This window comes from Salvelinus namaycush, unplaced genomic scaffold (genome assembly GCF_016432855.1).
Source record: "Salvelinus namaycush isolate Seneca unplaced genomic scaffold, SaNama_1.0 Scaffold184, whole genome shotgun sequence".
NCBI classification, from domain to species: domain Eukaryota; kingdom Metazoa; phylum Chordata; class Actinopteri; order Salmoniformes; family Salmonidae; genus Salvelinus; species Salvelinus namaycush.
Window position 1 is genome coordinate 25,649 of NW_024058608.1, and position 9,401 is coordinate 35,049.

The following is a 9,401-nucleotide window of genomic DNA, read 5'->3' on the forward strand; positions in this document are numbered from 1 at the left end:
CCTCTCCCCCCATTGCTGCCTTCTCTGGCTCCTCCACTGCCTTGCTTCCTTCCACCTCTTTTCCCGGTTCTGCTGCTCCCGTGCCTTCTCTGTCCCCCTCTCCTCCTGCTGCCACTAATTGCTCCATCTCCTTCCGTGAGGCCGTCCCCTCTGGGCCTGTGCTCGGTTCTTGGTCTGGGCCTCCCCTTCTTCCCCATCCCCCGCCCCTGCTCCCCCCCCAGCCGCAGACATGTGTGACCTCTGACGAGCCGGGCATTCCTGCCACAGGTGTGCTGACGAGCCACACCCGTGGCACGCCTTGAGCTCGTCACAGTCCTTCGCCTCGTGCTCCCCAGATCCACAAAATCTGCACTTTCTTGTGCTGCACGAGGCTAGGATGTGGCCGTAGGCCATACAACGCTTGCAAAACGGGGGCTGACGTGCATAAAACAATGTCCCCCTGTCAGCCCCCAGGGAGAACATAGCTGGAGGATGAAGGTAGCCGCCCAGTCCCTTTGGGTCCTTCCTGAGGAGGGCCTGGAAGTCTCTCCTCCCGTTCCAAAAGCCCAGGGAGTCCTTGAGGTGCCTTGCTGAGGAGATGTCATCCATGTATCTCCCCAGAAAGGCCCTCACCTCCTCGTCCTTGACATACGGGTTATAAATGTTCACAGTTACAATCCTGAAATTGTTTTTTGCCAAGCTGGTTACCTCGTAGTGGCACATCGGCCTCGCACCTCCCACTTCTCTCACCTTTTTCAGGATCTCGTCATGTTTTTCTTCTGTGTGTAAAGCCACATCATAAGTTCCCTCCAACGGGTAACCTAGGAGGCAAAACACATCCTTCCCTGTCAGTTTAAGGAGCCACATTAAGATAGTCCTTCCAAAAGTTTCACGTCCGAATGGCTCCATCTCCTTGTCCTTCCACGCAAAGCGAACCGTATTCGCCAGCCCGATCCCAGGGACCGACCTATTTGAAGAATGTTGCTCCATCTCCACTCCCGCTCTCGTCCAAAAAAGGAAAAACTGAAAAGAAAAGCAAAAACGGCTGAGAATCGTTACACCCAATAACTGTTTAACTGTTTAACTGTTTTACTGTTTTACTGCCCTCCGGCCTTCGACTTTCAGCTGAGAGCTGAGAGGAACCTCAGTAGCCAACTTGAACTTAGCCACACAGGAGAGAAGCCTAATCAGTGTGACAAGAGATACTCTCATTCAAGTGGTCTGATTAAACATCAGAAAATACATGCAGGAGATCCACAGAGTGTGGAATGATCTCCAACATCACACCTGGGTAGTAGAACACAGAGTGTGGAATGATCTCCAACACAGACCTGGGTAGTAGAACACAGAGTGTGGAATGTTCTCCAACATCAGACCTGGGTAGTAGAACAAAGAGTGTAGAATGATCTCCAACACCAGACCTGGGTAGTAGAACACAGAGTGTAGAATGATCTCCAACACAGACCTGGGTAGTAGAACACAGAGTGTGGAATGAGCTCCAACACCAGACCTCTATATATCAAATCACATTTTATTTGTCACATACACATGTTTAGCAGATGTTATTGCGGGTATAGCAAAATGCTTGTGTTTCTAGCTCCAACAGTCCAGTACTATCTAACAAGTAATATCTAATAATATACACAATCTAAAGGAATGGAATTGAGAATATATAAATATTTGGATGAGTGATGTCAGAGCGGCATAGACTGATACAGTAGGATAGAATACAGTATATACACATATGAGATGAGTAATACATAGACAGATACAGTAGAATAGGATAGAATACAGTATATACATATGAGATGAGTAATACATAGACTAAGATACAGTAGAATAGGATAGAATACAGTATATACATATGAGATGAGTAATACATAGACAGATACAGTAGAATAGGATAGAATACAGTATATACATATGAGATGAGTAATACATAGACTGATACAGTAGAATAGGATAGAATACAGTATATACATATGAGATGAGTAATGCATAGACAGATACAGTAGAATAGGATAGAATACAGTATATACATATGAGATGAGTAATACATAGACTGATACAGTAGAATAGGATAGAATACAGTATATACATATGAGTAATACATAGACTAAGATACAGTAGAATAGGATAGAATACAGTATATACATATGAGATGAGTAATACATAGACTAAGATACAGTAGAATAGGATAGAATACAGTATATACATATGAGTAATACATAGACTAAGATACAGTAGAATAGGATAGAATACAGTATGTACATATGAGATGAGTAATACATAGACAGATACAGTAGAACAGGATAGAATACAGTATATACATATGAGATGAGTAATACATAGACTAAGATACAGTAGAATAGGATAGAATACAGTATATACATATGAGTAATACATAGACTAAGATACAGTAGAATAGGATAGGATACAGTATATACATATGAGATGAGTAATACATAGACTAAGATACAGTAGAATAGGATAGAATACAGTATATACATATGAGTAATACATAGACTAAGATACAGTAGAATAGGATAGAATACAGTATGTACATATGAGATGAGTAATGCATAGACAGATACAGTAGAATAGGATAGAATACAGTATATACATATGAGATGAGTAATACATAGACTACAACTGCCTAGCCAGTTGTAGCGCAATCTTGGGTGCAATGTTCACGTTCCCCCACTGACTGACTGTGTGGAGGCTCATTGCTTTAATGTTACGTTAGCCTACATGCTATACAAGCTAAAACAAATATTGTATAGCTGTCGGCTATATTAGCCACGACTTACCGTTCTTTGTGCAGCTTCAAATGTCGAACAAAGTTGGAAGCTGTTGCGCCTCCGTCTGTAATTTTCTTCCCGGATGTTTTGCAAGTTGCAATCCGTTTTTTGTTGATACCGCGTCGTCTTTATATCCGAAAAGAACAATGACTTAATTACATCAAGTGTTCCAATGGTAAAACGTTTGATTTAATTACATCAAGCGTCCCAATGGTAAAACGTTTGATTTAATTACATCAAGCGTCCCAATGGTAAACCGTTTGATTTAATTACATCAAGCGTCCCAATGGTAAAACGTTTGATTTAATTACATCAAGTGTTCTAATGGTAAAACGTTTGATTTAATTACATCAAGTGTTCCAATGGTAAAACGTTTGATTTAATTCCATCAAGTGTTCTAATGGTAAAACGTTTGATTTAATTACATCAAGTGTTCCAATGGTAAAACGTCTGATTTAATTACATCAAGCGTTCCAATGGTAAAACGTTTGATTTAATTACATCAAGTGTTCCAATGGTAAAACGTTTGATTTAATTACATCAAGTGTTCCAATGGTAAAACGTTTGATTTAATTACATCAAGTGTTCCAATGGTAAAACGTTTGATTTAATTACATCAAGTGTTCCAATGGTAAAACGTTTGATTTAATTACATCAAGTGTTCCAATGGTAAAACGTTTGATTTAATTACATCAAGTGTTCCAATGGTAAAACGTTTGATTTAATTCCATCAAGTGTTCTAATGGTAAAACGTTTGATTTAATTACATCAAGTGTTCCAATGGTAAAACGTCTGATTTAATTACATCAAGCGTTCCAATGGTAAAACGTTTGATTTAATTACATCAAGTGTTCCAATGGTAAAACGTTTGATTTAATTACATCAAGTGTTCCAATGGTAAAACGTTTGATTTAATTACATCAAGTGTTCCAATGGTAAAACGTTTGATTTAATTACATCAAGCGTTCCAATGGTAAAACGTTTGATTTAATTACATCAAGTGTTCCAATGGTAAACCGTTTGATTTAATTACATCAAGCGTTCCAATGGTAAAACGTTTGATTTAATTACATCAAGTGTTCCAATGGTAAAACGTTTGATTTAATTACATCAAGTGTCCCAATGGTAAAACGTTTGATTTAATTACATCAAGTGTTCCAATGGTAAAACGTTTGATTTAATTACATCAAGTGTTCCAATGGTAAAACGTTTGATTTAATTACATCAAGTGTTCCAATGGTAAAACATTTGATTTAATTACATCAAGTGTTCCAATGGTAAACCGTTTGATTTAATTACATCAAGTGTTCCAATGGTAAACCGTTTGATTTAATTACATCAAGTGTTCCAATGGTAAACCGTTTGATTTAATTACATCAAGTGTTCCAATGGTAAACCGTTTGATTTAATTACATCAAGTGTTCCAATGGTAAAACGTTTGATTTAATTACATCAAGTGTTCCAATGGTAAACCGTTTGATTTAATTACATCAAGTGTTCCAATGGTAAACCGTTTGATTTAATTACATCAAGTGTTCCAATGGTAAAACGTTTGATTTAATTACATCAAGTGTTCCAATGGTAAACCGTTTGATTTAATTACATCAAGTGTTCCAATGGTAAACCGTTTGATTTAATTACATCAAGTGTTCCAATGGTAAAACGTTTGATTTAATTACATCAAGTGTTCCAATGGTAAACCGTTTGATTTAATTACATCAAGTGTTCCAATGGTAAACCGTTTGATTTAATTACATCAAGTGTTCCAATGGTAAACCGTTTGATTTAATTACATCAAGTGTTCCAATGGTAAAACGTTTGATTTAATTACATTAAGTGTTCCAATGGTAAACCGTTTGATTTAATTACATCAAGTGTTCCAATGGTAAAACGTTTGATTTAATTACATTAAGTGTTCCAATGGTAAAACGTTTGATTTAATTACATCAAGTGTTCCAATGGTAAACCGTTTGAGTTCATTGTGACGCGGTCACGTTGCTGTTTATTGCCACGTTGGGATGCAACCTTTTTTTAATATCCTTTTTTATTTTTATTTTTTATAATTTTACCCCGTTTTTTCTCCCCAATTTCGATCTTGTTTCATCTTTGCAACGCTGGGGAGGCGAAGGTCAAGTCGTACGTCCTCTGAAACATGACCTGCCAAACCGAGCTTCTTCACACCCGCCCGCTTAACCCTGAAGCAAGCTGCACCAATATGTCGGAGGAAACACCGTTCACCTGACAACGGAGGTCAGCCTGCAGGCGCCACAAGGAATCGCTGGAGCGAGATGAGCCAATTAAAGACCCCCCGGCCAAACCCTCCCCTAACCCGGACGACGCTTGGCCAATTGTGTTCCACCCTATGGGACTCCTGATCACAGCAGGTTGTGGTACAGTCCAGGATCGAACCCGGGTCTGTAGTGATGCCTCTAACACTGCGATACAGTACCTCAGACCGCTGCACCACTCGGGTCTATAGTGACACCTCTAACACTGTGATAGATCGCTGGGCCACTCGGGCATAACCTTTTTCCAACCAATTCTGATGTTTGTTAAAAGTGGGATTTTGACATTATTACCGTTATATCAACACACTGGACACTCCCAACACTCCCAACTATCAATTTTTATTGTTTTATTTATTTATTTATTATTTTTATTTTAAAATATTGTTACACCATGTAGGAGCAGTATGGACCTAGTCTGTTCATTATATACATCTATATGATGTATTGTTACACCATGTAGGAGCAGTATAGACCTAGTCTGTTCATTATATACATTTACATTATGTATTGTTACACCAAGTAGGAGGAGGATAGACCTAGTCTGTTCATTATATACATCTACATGATGTATTGTTACACCATGTCGGAGCAGTATAGACCTAGTATGTTCATTATATACATCTACATGATGTATTGTTACACCATGTAGGAGCAGTATAGACCTAGTCTGTTCATTATATACATCTACATGATGTATTGTTACACCATGTAGGAGCAGTATGGACCTACAGTAGCTAGCTGCTAATTTAGATGTAATATAACTTAATGAAACTGCCTTAAATATGCTGTGGTAAACATTTTTTATTCGCACTAATCAATCAACACTTTCCTGTCTTTGTATGTCTCAATATAATAGTATTATTTAATTAAATCCATTTACAATAATCTTTGTCTGAAAATAAAATATGATCCTCAACTGCGTTTCCCCTCCAGTCAGCAGACGGCGATGTGCGTCTTTCAGGCGACGCTGCCAGCGTGACGTAAAATCTAGTGGACGGTTCTTCATAAACAGCTCGTCAACCACCTCGGTAGCTTGCTAGCCAACATAGCCGAAAGATTCAAGCTATTTATACTCTTTCGGTGTATATTACCTGCTGTGTTTTAGACACACTTTTGTCGTATCTAATATCATTTAATATTACGTTATTTTGTATTAGTCAGCTATAGTAGCTGACTGGTTAAGTTAGCACTAGCCTAGTCGCTAATGATAGCTAGCTAGCTAACATCCCCGAACATGAGCTCCCTAAAGTTCTCCCCTCTTGTTAAAGAAGAGGAAGTCTGCTGGACGGAGAAAGAAGCTCTGGCTCTGAACATTGTCGTGAAAGAGGAGAAGGAAGAAGAGGATGTCACAGTAAAACAAGAAGTAGAGGGTGAGGTTGTTACAGTGAAAGAAGAAGAGAAAGACGTTACAGTGAAAGAAGAGGAAGACGCGTTCAGAGTGAAAGAGGAGGAGGAGGAGAAAGAGGAGGATGCAGTTTTTGGAGTGAGGAAGGAAGGGGAGATTACTGTCACAATGAAAGATGAAGAGGTGGAGATGGGAGATCTGATTAACACCAGTAAGTACCGCCTTGAATTTTGTTTTTAACTTTGGATTTTCAGAGTTGGCTCATCAATACCTCTTCAACGGAGGGCCCAGGATGATGACTGATATGTCTAGAATCAGACGTAGAGAGCAAGCTACCCCTTGTTTTCTCCGTTCCGTTTCCAAAAAGTGACTTAATATATATATTTGAGAAGGGTCTATCTGCTGACCGCAGACTGGGGGCCACGGCATGTAGTGATTTTCATGTAGTGATGTTTTACTACACACCGTGCCCCCCAATAGTGCCATGTGAGAGTTGGGTTGGCTACACCAAAGATTATGGATATACTGACAAGATGTCTCTCCGCCCTAACAAGGGGAGTCGTTGTCCACAATGCGGCACTGCGGGTTGTCTAGCTCCCGCCTATCCTTTCTTTGGATTGGTGGATACATCTTATTATTGTAATCTATTGTTTATGTTCTATGAGGGTTGTTGTCGTCAACCGCCTGTATTCAATGGAGAGAGATGCTAAGCTACTAGCATGAATATGCACCGCCTGTATTCAATGGAGAGAGATGCTAAGCTATTAGCATGAAATGCACCGCCTGTATTCAATGGAGAGAGATGCTAAGCTACTAGCATGAATATGCACCGCCTGTATTCAATGGAGAGAGATGCTAAGCTACTAGCATGAATATGCACAGCCTGTATTCAATGGAGAGAGATGCTAAGCTACTAGCATGAATATGCATAGCGATCTGGAGACAACTCCTATAGTGTTTTTATTTAAAGTTGTCGATATGTCACGTGACCACATAATAACTTAAGCATTACGAAACTTCTGTTGGATCAAGTAAACCTCACGTAGCAAATAAGCCATTCATTTTGTTGTTGACCAAATTCGACACTTTCCATATTGGGTTGATAATTGTTTCCACTTGGATACAACCTACTGTAACCTACTGGCATGACCTAGAGAGTTACAACCTACTGAAACCTACTGGCATGACCTAGAGAGTTACAACCTACTGTAGCCTACTGGCATGACCTAGAGAGTTACAACCTACTGTAACCTACTGGCATGACCTAGAGAGATACAACCTACTGTAACCTACTGGCATGACCTAGAGAGTTACAACCTACTGTAGCCTACTGGCATGACCTAGAGAGATACAACCTACTGTAACCTACTGGCATGACCTAGAGCGTTACAACCTACTGGCTTGACCTAGAGAGCTAAAGTTGTAAAATTCCTGGATTTTAAATGAATATTTTCCAGTAATAATGATAATTTGTATCTTCCTATCCACATGTGGGATCCCTCTCTTTTGTCGTCCTCTACACCAATAACAGACAACTACTGTGTGACTCCCAATCACGGCCGGATGTGATACAGCCTGGATTCGAACCAGGGACTGTAGTGACACCTCCTGCACTGAGATGCAGTGGCTTAGACCGCTGCATCCGTGTGTGTGTTAACTATTAGAATGCTGTACTAGAATGCTTAAAAGGCCTCTAAAATTTTAAATACCGGTTATCGGTATCGTTTTTTGGGGCAAGGAAAATATTTAATATCGGTATTAGCCAAAAATGTAATATCGGTGCATCCCTTTATTCTAAAATGTATCACAATACCCCATAATGACATCACAATACCCCATAATGACATCACAATACCCCATAATGACATCACAATACCCCATAATGCCAAAGCAAAAACAGGTTTAGGTTCTTTGCAAATGTATTGAAACTATTCCCCAGGATAACTAGTCTCAGAGTAATGTAAGATCCCAGGATAACTAGTCTCAGAGTAATGTAAGAACCCAGGATAACTAGTCTCAGAGTAATGTAAGATGCATGGAAGAAGAAGCTGAAAAGAATAACAGAACGGCACCATTAGAACTAAAATGTGTCGCCTGGATGTCAGACCCCCAACGCTCCAAACTGTAAATAAATAATAAAATGTGTCGCCTGGATGTCAGACCCCCAACCCTCCAAACTGTAAATAAATAATAAAATGTGTCGCCTGGATGTCAGACCCCCAACCCTCCAAACTGAATAAATAATAAAATGTGTCTCCTGGATGTCAGACCCCCAACCCTCCAAACTGTAAATAAATAAATAAAATGTGTCTCCTTGGCAACAGTAGAACCTCAGCACGTTTACTGTATATGTCGAGACAAAGGAATGATGTAAACAAATAATCCCAAATATTTTTGTCAATGAGACAGTATATAAACAAAGGAATGACCGAACCCCCTTTGGTGACTGAATGCTTGTAAGGAAAACTAGATGATCAAAACATTAGATCACATCAAATAAGCCTGAGTGGTTTCACCTCCTCCCAGACTATACTGGATACTACAGTTATAACTATACATAGTTATACAGGATACTACAGTTATACAGGATACTACAGTTATACAGGATACTACAGTTATACATGATTCTACAGTTATAACTATAGATAGTTATACAGGATACTACAGTTATACAGGATACTTCAGTTATACAGGATACTACAGTTATACAGGACACTACAGTTATAACTATACATAGTTATACAGGATACTACAGTTATACAGGATACTACAGTTATACAGGATACTACAGTTATAACTATACATAGTTATACAGGATACTACAGTTATAACTATACATAGTTATACAGGATACTACAGTTATACAGGATACTACAGTTATACAGGATACTACAGTTATAACTATACATAGTTATACAGGATACTACAGTTATACAGGATACTACAGTTATAACTATACATAGTTATACAGGATACTACAGTTATAAC